At 37.2% G+C, this 15251-nt stretch overlaps 1 protein-coding gene across 3 annotated transcripts in view; it reads left to right on the top strand.

The window, feature by feature from the left end:
• The window catches only part of IL1RAP (interleukin 1 receptor accessory protein), a 95402-nt gene that overhangs the window by 31267 nt on the left and 48884 nt on the right, over positions 1–15251 (top strand). The gene's annotated exons all lie outside the window — the stretch shown is intronic.

Genomic DNA, 15251 nt, shown 5'->3' with positions numbered 1-15251 from the left:
CGGGATTAAAAATGATATTAAATGTAAAGCACTTAATACCTGGCACATAGAAAACATTCAATATTAAGCGATGGTAGTGGTTATTAATATAATGATATTGGTGATAACACAGGCAAATTAGGACAAAAAATCAGTTTGTCTGACCCTTTACCATTGTTCTACATAAAGAATACTACAAGATGTACCTCAGAAACTATGTTTCGTTGTGAAGAAGTTTAAACAGATCTGTCTGGGCTGGGTGTGGTAGCTCACGCCTGTAATCCTAGCACTCTGGGAGGCCAAGGTGGGAGGATTGCTTGAGCTCAAGAGTTGGAGACCAGCCTAAGCAAGAGTGAGACCCTGTCTCTACTAAAAATGGAAAGAAATTTAGCTGGAAAACTAAAAATATAAAAAATTAGCCGGGCGTAGTGGCGCATGCCTGTAGTCCCAGCTACTTGGGAGGCTGAGGCAGGAGGATGGCTTGAGCCCAGGAGCTTGAGGTTGCTGTGAGCTAAGCTGACACCACCGCACTCTACCGGGCAATAGAACAGAGCTCTGTCTCAAAAAAAAAAGATCTGTCTGAAGGTGAATTTTTATGTTCAAAGAAAGGATCAGTAGCTAATTTGGTATAGGAGAGAAGGAAAGAATATAGTTTGAGATATTTGTCAACATAAAGAATCAAACTGAGTGGAGTGTTTGAGAGAAGGAATTATATATAAAGTCTCCAAAATAGACGCAAAAAGGCTGAGTATGACTTTGAGAGCCTGAGGAGGTCAGTGGAGAGAGGATAGGTTCAGCAATCAGAAACCTCTAGTGCCTCAAAGCGTATGGAAATAAAAAGCTGTGTTACACCTTTCTAAGCATCCACCTGCATTGTTCATTTTTCCACCAGGCAGGGAACGGCGTGCAGTATTAGGAGACTCAAAGTCTCGAGGGTTGAGTGTTCTGGACTGACAGGGTTGCCCTGGAATATACCTGGACATGCATACACTAGAGATATATACCTAGACAGTCATAATTGTGCTATGAAGCTCCCAAGAGCCCTCTTTGTATGACTGCAGGCCTTTTTGATGATCCTTTGCCTATTTTTCTACTTTCTAGTAATTACTTTGCTTTTCTTCAGTGATACGACATTCATGGTGTATCTACTGGTTGAGTGTGAACAGAGAGGGAATGTGTGTACCATGTGAAAGAGGAGGTGACAGCAACAAAGATTATGTAAGAGATTCTAAATTTGATTTTTCCAGAGTATTTGCTTTTGCTTCATATATGAAAAGTACATTCTCCTGTTTTGCTTCCTTTGTTTTAATATCTCTGAATTTCAGAGAAGTTGGTTTGTAGTTTCTGTTTTCTTTTTACCAGTAAATATATGAGGCAAGCATTCTCAACCTTAAGATTATAGTGAGTCAGTGAGCTGAAGATAAATGTTCAACCTCTGACATTCCAGAAGAAAAGAAAAACGAAGACTGATTGAAGAGTAGTATAACCTCTCTTTTGTAGTTGGTTTTATTCGCAGAGGTAATTTTTGTGATACAGGCCAAATAACTAGTAATAACTAGAAATCTGGGAGATTTTCATCCTGCCTCTGCCACTAACCCAGTCTTTAACCTCAGGCATTCCCAACCCCTCTGATTTCAGACCATAATCTGTATAATGTGCCAAGAGACTGGATTTCTGAGGCTTCCTTCCATCGCTAACGTGCAGTGGTTTTCTAAGATGCATCGTGGGTTAGGGGTTACTGAACTATTCAGAAACTTGGCACAGGGTTTTATCTTGGCATTTACTCTTCCCAAGACCTCCTCCTCCCCTCGGGAGGTGACAGTGTTCTCTAGGCAAGTGACCACTGAACACCTAGCCACTCAGAACCCCCACCTTTTGAATTCTTCCTGCCAAAAGCCATCCCATCATCTTTTTTTTTTTTCAGTAATAACTTTATTTCCAAATTCACTTTTACAGCAACAGTCAGTGTAAATCATTTGTTAAAACACACAATACACTATATGGACATTCACAAACAGGAAGCTAAGCTAAGATGATTTCATGTCCCTCCCCCCACCCTCAAAGTTACCAAAGAAATCATGGGACTTTCAAGTGCCGGAAATTGTCCTGCCCAACTTTGTAAATTCATGGGGCTCAGTCCATTAGGAGGTTAAGACTCTAAGGCCAGTGCCAGGATAACCCTTTTCAAAGCTGAAGAGAAATCAGAAGTCTCCTGAAGCCACAGATCTGTACATGGAACAAGCTGATGATAACCTCGGCCGTCATCCCGCACCTCTTGGCTTCACTTGGAGGACAAAGATAAGGAGGGTGAAGGTAACAATCTCAGCCCCCGCTAAAAGTACAGGCTGCATATCTGCAGTTGGTGGGAGAGGTGACACAGAGGTGCAAACAGCTTAGAGGGAAGGATGCTGGGGTCTTAGGCATATGTCTTGGCAGACATATCTCCAAACCCTATTTCTCATGCTCTTAGCTTTTGATACTTGGTTCACCCAATTTTCTATCAGAATCTTTTGTTTTCTGCTTGACACTACCAGCCTTCAAGAAAATTTACATGCTTGACACATTATTAAAATTGAATGAGACTACACTGACATCTCACAGGTGATGCCTCTGTTAAACACAGCGGCAGAATTGTAGCCTGTGTCTCTTCCTCTGGCAGGTGATGAAGATCATAAGCTTCCTTTTACTCCGGGCAATTTCCTGAGAATTGCTAAGGAGGTTGCTGACAAGGCTCACAAGATGCACTTTCCTTTAATTTTGTAGATGTGCATGGAATATGATTGCAAATCTTGAGGCAGGGAATTGGATGGCTCTTAATTGAAAGTTGAAGGCTCCTGATGTACTTTTACTGGATGAGCCTCTCTGACCCTCAACTGAGAAGTGAGACATGGTATTGGAGGGTATGGAGACCTGCCGAGTCCCCGGAGGGCTTTAAATTTACATCATACTGTTGAGTGGAAAAGTGATCACTGAGATATTTCTGCTAATTAAGAAGTGACTCCATGCTTAGCCTGCTTTCTACATTTTATAACTCAAATCTTAATTTCGAGTTTCTTGTCCCTGGCTTTGATAAAATGCAATAAAAACTCAAAAACAGACACACAAAATGTTTCATTTTCCCTGCTGACTGTCTCTCTAGGTCTTGATTTCCTCATCTGTAAAAAATCAACATCGTAATTGTAGCTTAAATTTATTAAGTTCTTATCATCCATTAGAGTCCCTGTGGCATTTTCATGTATGATCTTGTTTACCACTAATGACAGCTCTAGAAGGTAGGCACTTTTATTAGCTTCATATTTAGTTTCATGTATTGTTACATATGCGGAAACTGAGGTGCAGGATTCTTCTTTTCAGGTGTCACACTTGTAGGCAGCATTGCTACCTAGCTTACTTTCAGCCTCAAAGACAAGGCTCATGTATCAGCTTCTTCACTTGTAAAATGGGAAGGATGAGAATAATAATTGTATGGCTTGACCATATAGAACCCATGCAAAGATATCTTTTAGGACCCAATATTAACATTATCTGTTCCAATCTTCCTGGGTTTGATTCTTAGCCTCTTTCATTGTCTGTTTTGAAGGGGTATGCACTGTTGTACTATTTACATTCCCAATACCAACTGGAAATATTTGTTCAGATATGTATACGGAATATATATTTTACTGGGATGGTGTAATAGAAAGGACAAAAAATTTGGATTGAAAAGGAATGATTCTATACTTGACACTAATGAGCTCTGTGTTATTTATCAAGTTAACTCTCTGGGTTTATTTACTCCATTTGAAATATGAAAGGATTTTTCTAAATATTTTAAAAATTCCCTTGTAGTCCAAGACTCTCAAGCACTTTGCTAGAGGTGAGTCCCCATAGGGTAAACATCAACAATATTTGTTGAGCAATATTCCATTTGAAATTGGCCATACTCAGTTTGGAATTGAGAAAGAGAGAATTACAATATTAACAATAGCAAGGACTATGTTAACAGCTCTCTGTAAAACACTGTACAAGTGTTGTCTCATTTAATATTCAAACCAGTTTTCTTACACATGAGAATATTTAATTTACTTACACATGGCTAGGAAGTGGCAAGAACAAGGATTAGAAATGGAATTGTCAGGGACTCGCCATTGTATACTCCCTAGGACAAGTAGTTTTGGGATATAAGAGAGCCGGTTTGGTCCTTCCCAACCACTATCATATATTGTTGTTCCACTTGCAGACCTGTCCTTTGTCTTCTCTGGCTGCATTCACTTCGTCTGTACAATGGGGGCCTTACCAGCTATCCTACTAGAACTGGAAGCTGCAACTAGATTTAAGACCCATCTGTTCTGGGACTGTATGATAAAGAGTAAAATGCCTTTACTTCCAATGTTCACAATCTGTTTCTTGAATGGAAATTTGAAGACAGAGACCATATTTTTTTCTAGATTTTGCTCATAGCTCTTAGCACCCATCGGACCCTGAATAAATAGTATGTAATAATGAGAATAAAGAGAGCAAAGGCTGCTTGATTATTATATGAGAATAGTAATTGGATCTTTACATCTTAATCATGGATTAGAAAAGATTGCTTAGAGGATAAAAAACACAAAAGCCAACTAATGACTACTTAGAGTTTCCCCAGTGTACGGTTCCACACTTGACATAAGCCAGTTTATTTATTGTCACAACATCCCTGCAAAGAAAATCATTCCCTTCAGCTGCATGAAGATGTTCATTACAGTAATTTTTTTTTTTAAAAAAAGAAAATAATGAACCATGGTACAGAGGCAGCATACCGAGAATCCATCCTGCAGCTTGCTAACCCCTGGTGACTGATGAGAGAAGCAGAGCCTGTTCTGGGTGACTGTTAGATGATGCTATTCCATTATCTTCCCTATTATGCACAGCAGCAGGAAGGGTGGCTAGTGGACCCTTCTTGGACATTAACACATGATGATTCAGGGTCTTTTTGTTGGTGCTTCAAAACCTAGTTATGAAATAATTTGATGGAGACCAAGAAAGAGGCTGGAGACCTTCAGCAACTTCTTTAGACCTGGGAACTCTAAAATTCTCTAGAAAACCCAGAATTTTTACTCAAGTCTCCTGCCACAAGGAAAATTTTGTAGAAAGTGACACTCGTGTTCACAAACTAAGAGTGGAACCTCAGCATGGCAGGTACTGAATGAAAACCAAACTGTTCAGAAGTCCTAGAATATTCATCTTGTAATAATAGACTATGAAAGACCCAACTCTAGGTCATCCTTTAGATAATTTGATTTTGTAACTTTAAGTGTGACCTACTATTATTCTACATTTAAACTTCTTAGGTTTGGTTGTTTTCATCTGTGGGGGTTCACTTTCCTTTTTCACTTCTTCCTTTTCTTCTTTCTTTCTTTGTTTTCATGTTTGCCCAGTAATGATTTCTCTACAATTTTTTTTTTTTTAACTAGAAAGTCCTGCCACTTCTAATTAATATAAAATGACAGTCTTTAGGGCAGTGTAAAGATAAATACCCAGTGTCACCGGGAGAAGTATTATACTACTGGGGATAAAACTTGTTCTAGGATCAATCTCTAACAAAACTGAAGCTGTGGCATGTGGGTTTGTCCCCCACCCAACCCTTTTCTTGATTTTTGGCATTCTTTCCTAACCTGGCAAATCTTATCATCTGTTATTCTCTGCTCAGGACTATTTCTTATTTTCTTCAAATTACTTAATCAAGAAAACTCCCTATTCTTGGTGGGAGTAAGGTATGTCTGATTATCTGGTCCAGGAAAGCCATCTGCCAAGTTACGTGCCCAGTGTTGTTGGGCGGTGCCCGCAGCATGAGGATGCGTGATGGATGCTCACGACACTCCAGCTCTCTCCCCCACTCCACACTTCTCTCCCTCCTGATGGCTTAGTTGACAAATATGAATTTTTCAGAAAGATTTTCTAGATTTTGGTTTAGTAGCTCTCTCCTGAAGAAAAAAATCTCAGTTTTAATAGTATTTCCTCTATAAATCGTACTCTAGGTGAATGGTGTTTGTAGGTTTTTAAAACATTGGTGGTTTATTATAGGACAGTGCTAGAAAAATATCGAGATATTTTAAATATTTTTTCATTGAGGAACAAAAAGGAATATATTTTTAAATGTAAGTATTAATCAAAAAGACAGACTCATGGGGTGAATAGAACCTCAGGAATTGTTCAACTACCCACTTATTTGAACAGATGAAATAGAACATTATTATCAATGATGATAATGATCAGCTGTGAATAGGAGACTCAAAATAACAGTAGTTTAAACTAATTTTTCCAACTTTAATAGGCGTAGGGATCACCTGGGGATGGTTAAGATACACATTCTAATTCAGTAGGTCTGGGTGGGCCCTGAAGGTCTGCAGTTCTGATAAGCTCTCAAGGGATGCCGATGATGTTGGTGGGTTGTGTGGACCACATTTGAAGTAACAAGAGTATAAGAAAGTTTATTTCACATAAAGTCTAGAAGTAGAAAATTTAGGGCTCGTAAGGCAGCTCCTTAAGTTATTCAAGGTCCCACCTCCTTTCACTTTCAGATTTCATTATCTTTAGGGTATGAATTATTATGGTCCATGATACAGCTCCAGCCATCACATCTGTGTTCCAAGCAGCAGAATGAAAAACGAATGGGATGGTAGGAGGAGCCCGGGAAACACAGGAACATGCCAGTGTCTCTCAAGGAAGGTTTTCGGAATCTACCACGTCACGATTTCAAACATATTCCATTGGCCAGAATTTAGTTGCCTGACTAAATTCTGAGTAAATTAGTTTTGCTTAATATATCCAGGTGATTGGCAAGCTTGGAAATGTCACTTTTATTCTGAATGGTTATGTGCCCAACTGAAAATTCCCGTACTCTGTTAGAAGGAGAGGGGCTGGAGAGAGGCACAGAAATGGGGCTCCTCTGGCAGTCCCTGCTGCAGACCTGGAGGTCTGCCACAGGAAATGGTTTGCCACAGGTTACATAGGAAATCACAATTCATAGATTAATTGTAACTAATACATGTATGGAACTTTCCAGTTTAGATAGTACTTTATGTTGTAGGCTCATTCAGTTTCTTTTTTTTTTTTTTTTTGAGACAGAGTCTCACTCTGTTGCCCGGGCTAGAGTGAGTGCCGTGGCTTCAGCCTAGCTCACAGCAACCTCAAACTCCTGGGCTCAAGCGATCCTCCTGCCTCAGCCTCCCGAGTAGCTGAGACTACAGGCACGCGCCACCATGCCCGGCTAATTTTTTGTATATATATATTTTAGTTGTCCATATAATTTCTTTCTATTTTTAGTAGAGACGGGGTCTCGCTCTTGCTCAGGCTGGTCTCGAACTCCTGACCTCGAGCGATCCACCCGCCTCGGCCTCCCAGAGTGCTAGGATTACAGGCGTGAGCCACCGCGCCCGGCCATCATTCAGTTTCAACTATGCTTCTGTTTGGAAGCCTTGTAACAGTTGGCTCATTTTGTTCAGTTTTGTGTCTTTGTTTTTCTTTTGTGAAGATCGTTAACTTTTTGATGGGCTAGGGATACAAGGAAAATGGGCTAGGATCCATTCAAGTTTATCATGCAGATTCTGCTAATATGTACTGAGCTCCTTTTATATGCTAGACCCTTTAATTCTCATATAATACTGTAAAAATAGGCAGGTTACATGTGCAGAAACTGAGATTAAGAGGAGAAGCATTTTGTCCAAGGTCATATGGCAAGTAAATGGCACACGGTATATAATTAAATATGGAAAGTAATTCCACCTTATGTCTTCCAAAATTCAAATATTTGCTCTTTCTTTTCTATACCTGAGCTGCTTGAGTTTTTATACCTTTATGTTTACGGCTTGCTTACACCAGGTTCTCAATAAATGTTTAATAAAAACAAATATATGAACAGATTTTCTGTGGGAAATATCCTCCTTTGAATGTATGAGCCTAGATTTGGGACAAGCATCCTAGCTCTATGTTTAGGCAGCTTTTATTTGTGCTACCACTCAGGCAAAAGTAAGTCAATTAATCTCTCTGTCTTCGTTTCCTGGCATGTAATGTGGGAATGGGCATGAAAGCCCTAGAGGGTGTTGTGAGATTAATTAGTTAAAATGTATACCCTGCTATATAAATGCTAATTGCTGTCAGGAGCGTGGGTTGGATTTTCCAGTGACTTGGCTTTGGGAGGCTTTGCACATTTCCATCAGTCCTCTGTGCTACCGACTCTCAGCCTTAAGAAACCCTTTGGCTGAGGGAAATGATGACTTTGTGGTTCCCCCATGTTGAGGAGCCGATTTAAAGAGGACTTCCACTGTGGGGTAAACTGAATAAGAAGGGGCATTCTAAACAAAAAGTAATTCTTGTGCCAGTAATTTAATAAATTCCCTTTGCTGTTATAGAGACAAATCTATTTGCATAACAGCCTTTTCCTGTCTTTTCTGAGGCTGGTGCCTGCAGTGAATCATATAATTAATTTGTTATTACATGACATTCCAGCCTGTTGCCATAGATTTTATTTTTATTTGTTCATTGAATAATTTAAAAAGCTCTGACAAAATACCCTCAGGTGGCTGTCTAGAGAAACTTAAAAACTCACGGAACTCATTTCAAATGGGCAAATACCCCAAAGAAAAAGCTCAATAATAATACTATTTTTTTTGCTAATGTTTATGAATACTATTATAATACATATATTTTCAGTCTCTATTATAAAGAAAGCTGACTCACTTTAGAGACATATCCATTTGGCCCATAAAACATAATGCAATGAACATACATAGCAAGTAGAATTATTTATTTTCCCTTTAAAATGCATTGTACTTAATTTGCTTGAAAACATATTAAGTCTATGGAAGAGTCCAAAAATCTTGGTGTTAAAGGTATATAAGAGCCTTTAACAAATGTTATTTTTTTAAAATTGTCTGTTCTTGATTTGATTTTTTTAACTTATGTCATGAAAGGAAACTTCTACCTTCCTTCATTAGTCAAAATAGGTAATACTAGTTGTTATTACAAATCTCAGTGACTTAACATAATAGGGGTGTATTTTTCACTCATGTCACAGACCCTTGTAAGTGAGGTGGCATCCGGAGCAGCTCTGCCCTAAGCCCTGCCAAGGGTCTAGGCTCCTATTCTGTGATGCTTCCCTTTTCAAACATTTCTGGACATCAGGTTCTCCATGATGTCCCTCTCTCTCCAAGGGAAAGAGAGCACCAAAGATTATGCAAGGGGTTGCAGGTTGTACAGTATTTCTGGCCACATTTCATTGCCCAAAACAAATCACATGGTCCTAACCCAAGTGCTGAGGATAGGCAGTTTTCACAGGGGTGAAAACAGGATTAATCAGCATCTAGACAGTCTCTACCACATTCTGTTCTTGTGATCACCAGAAATTCGTTTTATAATTCCTCCTAAATTGGTATGCCTGAGTACCTGCTGGAAATGTTATGTTAGCTCTCCTTTTCCATCTCCTTTGCCAATCAGCATTCTCTTCCTTTACAAAAGAAAAATCTGCCTGTCACTCATTATCTCTCTTACTATTAATCATGGCCCAGGGACATAAAGCCCTCCAGGGGCCAAACAAAGTGACACTTATTATACTGGTGTCAGAAAGTTTCCTTTAATAAAAAGTCACCATTAACCCCCAGCAGGGCTTCCTTTTTCTCTCCAATTTACCAGTGTTCCTGTTAATAGTGAATCGTGACATCAAAAATGTGATCTGTGGCCCAAGTTGGGGTGAATTGATATATATTGTAGGGTGGGATTACAGGGAGGATGCTAAGTTTCATTTAGTAGTCTTGCATCTACCATCGACCAATTTTAACAAAAAGTACAGTCTTTGGGGAGGTGATTTTGGGAACAGCATAAAGAATATCTTTATCAATGAAATACAGAAGGCAGTGACATCTTATTTCATCCAGACAACAAACTTAATATGATGAAGTTCCAGACTCCATCTGCTGTCCAACTCTCTCTCTCTTTCTTTTTAAAACTATATACTTTATAATTCAAAAGTGAATATGCTGTCATGCCAATGCATATCAACACAATTTTTGGAATTAAATAATGAAATCAAGATGTTTTCTAACAGAAAGTGGGTGTGATGAGGGTGGTGACACTGCAAATGGCTTTCCCAATTATATTACGTGGTGGATATTTTTTCCCCCTTTCTTTTTTTTTAATTATTGTTTTATATTTATTCAAAGAAAATAATGTATAGAATTTTTAAAGTCAGTATATTAAAAGACTTACACTGAAATATTTGTGTTCTTTCTGCCTTCACTTTTTTCACTCCCACTAGTTATCCTCCTCAGAGTCAATCACTTTGGGGTATTTTACTTATTTCTTCTGGAATTTCCCATCTATATTTTACTATCCAGTTTGTGTATATTGTTATTTTTTGTTTAGTCAACCTTTGTCATTATCTTTTCATGTTTTTTTATTATAGTACATGAGAATTATCTCTCTCAAACTGATATCCCCTCTGCTTTCTCTACTCATTCCACTCTAGGTAATACTATTACGCATTTGGTTGAATCAATAATCATTTAATTAATGTCTTCACATATTAATAATCTACAATTGTGTTACCTTTCTTATTTTTTACAGTTATTAACTGTATTACTTTTCATGTGCTTACTTTAGTTTGTATCTTTTGGTAACCATTTTCATAATTTTCAATTACCTTTCAGCATAAGTTTTGACACTGCTAATGTCATCAGTTAATCTACCCGTTATTTTTTTTTTTTTCCTTAGTGGAGGTTTTCATCCCCTTCTGCCCCTCCTGGTGCATCACCAAGCCCTGGTGCATAGCTGTTGTCCTTGGATCTCCTTCACGGTCACTCTGGGGATCCCTTCTCTCTCTTGAAGTGGATTCCATATTCCTGGATCCTGTGTTTTCCTCATTCTTATTTTATTCTTTCACTTTGGGTTCACAAATACCCCAGAATCTTCCTGATAAAGAACACATGGGAAATAAAATTTCTGAGTTTTTGTGTGTCTGAAAATGTCACCTTCACACATGATAATTTCAATAGATTTAGATTCAAGATTGAAAATCATTTTCCTTCAGATGTATTGCTTCATTATCTTATGGTTTCCAGTCTTGTTTTTGAGAGTCTCAAAGCCCTTTTCTTTCCTGATGTTTTGTAAGTGACTATTTTTTTTTCCTTTTTTACTCCCTAATAGTTTATAGAATCTCTCTTTTCCTACATTTATTTTGAAATATTTTTGTGGTGTAAATCTATTTTTATCCATTATGCTGGGACAATTGACAGGATTTTTTAATTCAGAAGGTTGTATGCTTTAATTACAGTATTGTTTTTCCTGTGAATTATGTAATTGAGAATTTTCTTCTTTGTATTTTTTTCGGGGAGGGGGCAGCTCTTATTATTGAGATATTGAGATTCCTGAACTGATCTTCCAACTTTCTTGTCTATTTCTTGTGTCTTTTCCTTTATTACTCTGCTTTTTTGGAAATCTTTGATTTCTAAAAAGAAATTATTAAGTTTTTACTTTCTATAATCATGTTTTTAATTTCAATAAGCATCTTTTTCTCTGAATATTTCTTTGTTTTAGCATCCTGTTCCTGCTACATGAATGCAGTAGGTTTCTTATCTCTCTGAGGCTGTTGATAGTATGTTTTAAATGTTTACTTTTCCTTGAATAACCTTGTTTTTCTCCCAGTTTCTTTGACTTTGTTTCTTTGGACATTACATTTTATGGTAGAGATTCTTCTCAGATCTCTTCTCAAGTTACCTTTCATATTTAAGAAGAGATTAAGAGGCTGATTGAAAATTTTAAATATGAGTGTGGAGCTTGTTAAACATGATTTTTTCTTTTGGTTGATGTGGCTGCATGATTTGTTAAAGAATCTCTGACACTGAGATTGTTAGATTTTTTTTTTCTTAAGCTGGCCAAATTTTCCACAGAAGATTCTTTCATTCTCTTGTCTGGAGTAAATGTCTGGCTACCCTCATCTTTGAAGCTGAGAGGGGAGAGTTGTTCAGTACTAGGAGAGCAGGATTGAAACAAAGGATATAACTTTTTGATATAGATGTAATCTGATCTTCTTTATCTTACCATTCTTCGTGTATCTTCAGTTGTGAGGTACCTGACTGCATATGTCAGGATAGAATAGATTATTGGTATTGGTAACAAGCAAATCCCAATTATCCATGACTTAAAATAACAAAGCTCTGCTGAATGACATCCACACTAAGGGACCCAAGCTAAGGGAGTCTCAGTCTCTGTGCTTTCATATTTGCCAGAAACTGGGTAAAATATACTCTTAAAACACCTACCACAAGTGACACTGACTACATCTTGTTGGTGGAAGTGAGTCACATGACCTCTCTTTACTTCGGGGGAGAACCCATAAATATTGGGTGAACACCACTAAATACTCCTTATTTTGGTGCTGATAGTTCCTGTGTTTTTTCAGCATTCTCAATTACAGACTGGTTTGTTCTCCAGTTTTCCCCTGCTGGTTGAGGAATTTTCTTTTTAAATCTGCTAAGCCTGTTACCACTTGTCCATTTTGATGTTGCTATTCTATTGTCTTTTCTCCCGTTCTTGAAGTTACTTGGGATTTTGTATTGAAAAATTATTTTAGTTTTGGGGAGCTTCAGAAGGAAATGAAATTGGATACCTATATTAGGTATGTTATGTTTATCTGAAAGACTTGTAATTTTCTGTAAACTCAATGAGCTAACTCTGAAACTTTGCAGTGTTAATGGAAATATACTTAAAGAATGTAATAAGATACTTTATAAAAATATTGTATTACAAATGTGTGTTGATGGGAACAATATTTTGATCTTCCCAATTCTTTCTCTCTCTGCTAAATTTTAAAAAGTGCTTCTAAATGAAAGCATAGCAACAAAGTCATTTGTAGAGTCTTGAAGAAAACAGTTTGTTAAATTTCCCAGAGATTTATTACTTACTTTGGTGACAAATCCTTTTGGAAGTCAGAAAGCTTCAAATTCTGTGCTTTTATCAAAATTAAAGCAATTACCAATATAGTTGTTCTACCAGTTATCTGCTGCTACAAAAATATTGTCTGATAAACAACCACAGAATTAAGTGACAAAACTTCATTTTATTTATTTCAGGAATGTTTTTTGCTTCTGAGTCTGTAAGTTGCCTGACACAGTTGACCTAGGCTGGGCTTGCTCTGGCATCTTGGGTTAGTTGTGGAAAGGCCAGACAGCTGTGCTTCTGGAGATAGGCTAGCTGCTGGCTGGGGTGCCTCGCCTCCGTTCCATATGGTCTCTTATTTACTAGTAGGCTTTCCTGGGCTTGTTCTCATGGTGGTAACGGAGTTCCAAGAGAAAAAGCAGAAAGTTTTAAGTCTTAGGCTTATATTGTTACACAATCACTTTTGCTGCTTTCCTTGGCCTGTGTAAGTCATAAGTCACAAGAGCAGATCAGACTCAAGGGGTGGTCAAGCAGACTCTCCTGCTTGATTGGGTGACTCATGCTTTTCAATTGCAGAGGGTGTGGATACAGGGAAAAGTGAGAACCAGGGCTGCTTTTGCAGACGGGGTCTTTTAGAGTTGTCAATTGATCATTAAAAATAATTTTGATGATAAAAATATAAAATGGGTATATATCTCAGAAGGAGTTTAAAGAATTGAGTGACGTTGTTAGAAGAAAACTCCTTTTGTTCCTGGCTATGAAGGCATTTCCTCAGTGTTTACACATAAGCAAACAATTTTCAATGAATGCCTAAATTCTCTCATTCAAAAACAGCCCATTTAGATTAAGTCATGTTTTCTAATAAGATTTTAACATTTTGTATTTAATAATTACTAATAAAATTGGAAATATATATTATTTAAATGTATAAAACTCATTTCAAAAGGAAAAACTTTTAAACACTTAGTGCTTTATATATTGTACTAAGAATAAAAGCTGAGAATGATGAAAAATTAAATATAAACTATCAAATGTAAGACTGTATTCCATTAAAGTAAAATTATGTTTGGAGATAGTAGAATTAATAAAAGTTCAAAAGAAAGAAAAACACTATGGAATTTATAATGGTTAAAAGAAAGCTTGTTCATGTATTTTTAGGTTGGATATTGGTGTACGGCAAATCACTTTTCCATTGGCTGTAATTAAAAGAGCAATGTAACCATTTTATTTTAAAATGATGTTATTTATAATGTGACACTAAATATATCCTTTCTGATTATTATAATTAGCATGAAAGGTTTTAGATGTCAATAGAAATATAAGGAAGATTACACAGTTAAAATATATATATGTATGTGTGTGTGTGTGTGTGTGTGTGTGTATGATATGTATGTATGCATGTTAGGGATAAAGGGAAAAAGAATATTATATTAAGATGATTGTTTTGTGACTCACAGGACTCCATCACCCCTGACCTCTGTTTGGCCTTCATTTGGTGATTTCTAGAGCCCTCCCATTCAGATGTCACTCTTAAGAAAAGAAGTAATTATGTCTTCTTTCTTCTGAATACATGAGTGATTACCCTGATTTGATTACTACACATTGTATGCCTGTATCAACACATCACATGTACCCTATAAATATATACAACTATTACGTACCCTTAATAATTAAAAATATTTTTTAAAAAAAACATAAAGGCCATTACAAATTTTATTCGACTCTCAGTCATTGAAACTCTAGCACCTTTGTTCCCCAGTGCATATTCCCCCGTGAGTACCACTGAGAACTCTGGACCTTTATAGGACCATGCTGTTGTTTAGTAAGGTAGTTAGAGGACATGCGTGGCTGGCCCAGACTGAGATGTACTGTTCAGTGTAAATACATTGAATTTTGAAGATTTTCTACAAAATAAAGATTGTAAATATAACATAGCTAATTAATTTTATTTTGCCATTTTGGATATATCAGGTTTAACAATATATATTATTAAAATTAATTTCACATGCATCTTTTTAATTTTGCAACATGGCAACTGGCATGTCTAAAATTACGCATGTAGTTTGCATTATAATTTCTACTGGACAGTGCAGGTCTAGCCCTAAAATCAGGAGACCTAGGGACAACTGGGAGTTCTCTCTCCCATCCACCCAAGGGTTGTCTTTTCAGTTACAACTTCCTCCTTAAAACCTTCTCTGTTCCTGAGAAGTGAAGAAGCGTATGATGTCCTTTTTTAGGTGATACCATCCCCCATACCTTGTAGGGCTTAACAGGATCAAGCTACCAGATCAAGTTGTTACTCAAGAGATACTCAAAGAACAATTTTAAAAAATGAGAAGTAATTTCTTCATACCACAGATGCCTATTATATGCAATTATTAGAG

Source organism: Eulemur rufifrons, chromosome 7, assembly GCF_041146395.1.
Source record: "Eulemur rufifrons isolate Redbay chromosome 7, OSU_ERuf_1, whole genome shotgun sequence".
NCBI lineage: Eukaryota > Metazoa > Chordata > Mammalia > Primates > Lemuridae > Eulemur > Eulemur rufifrons.
Note: the sequence above shows the minus strand (reverse complement) of the source record. Positions and strands in the feature narration are given on the sequence as shown.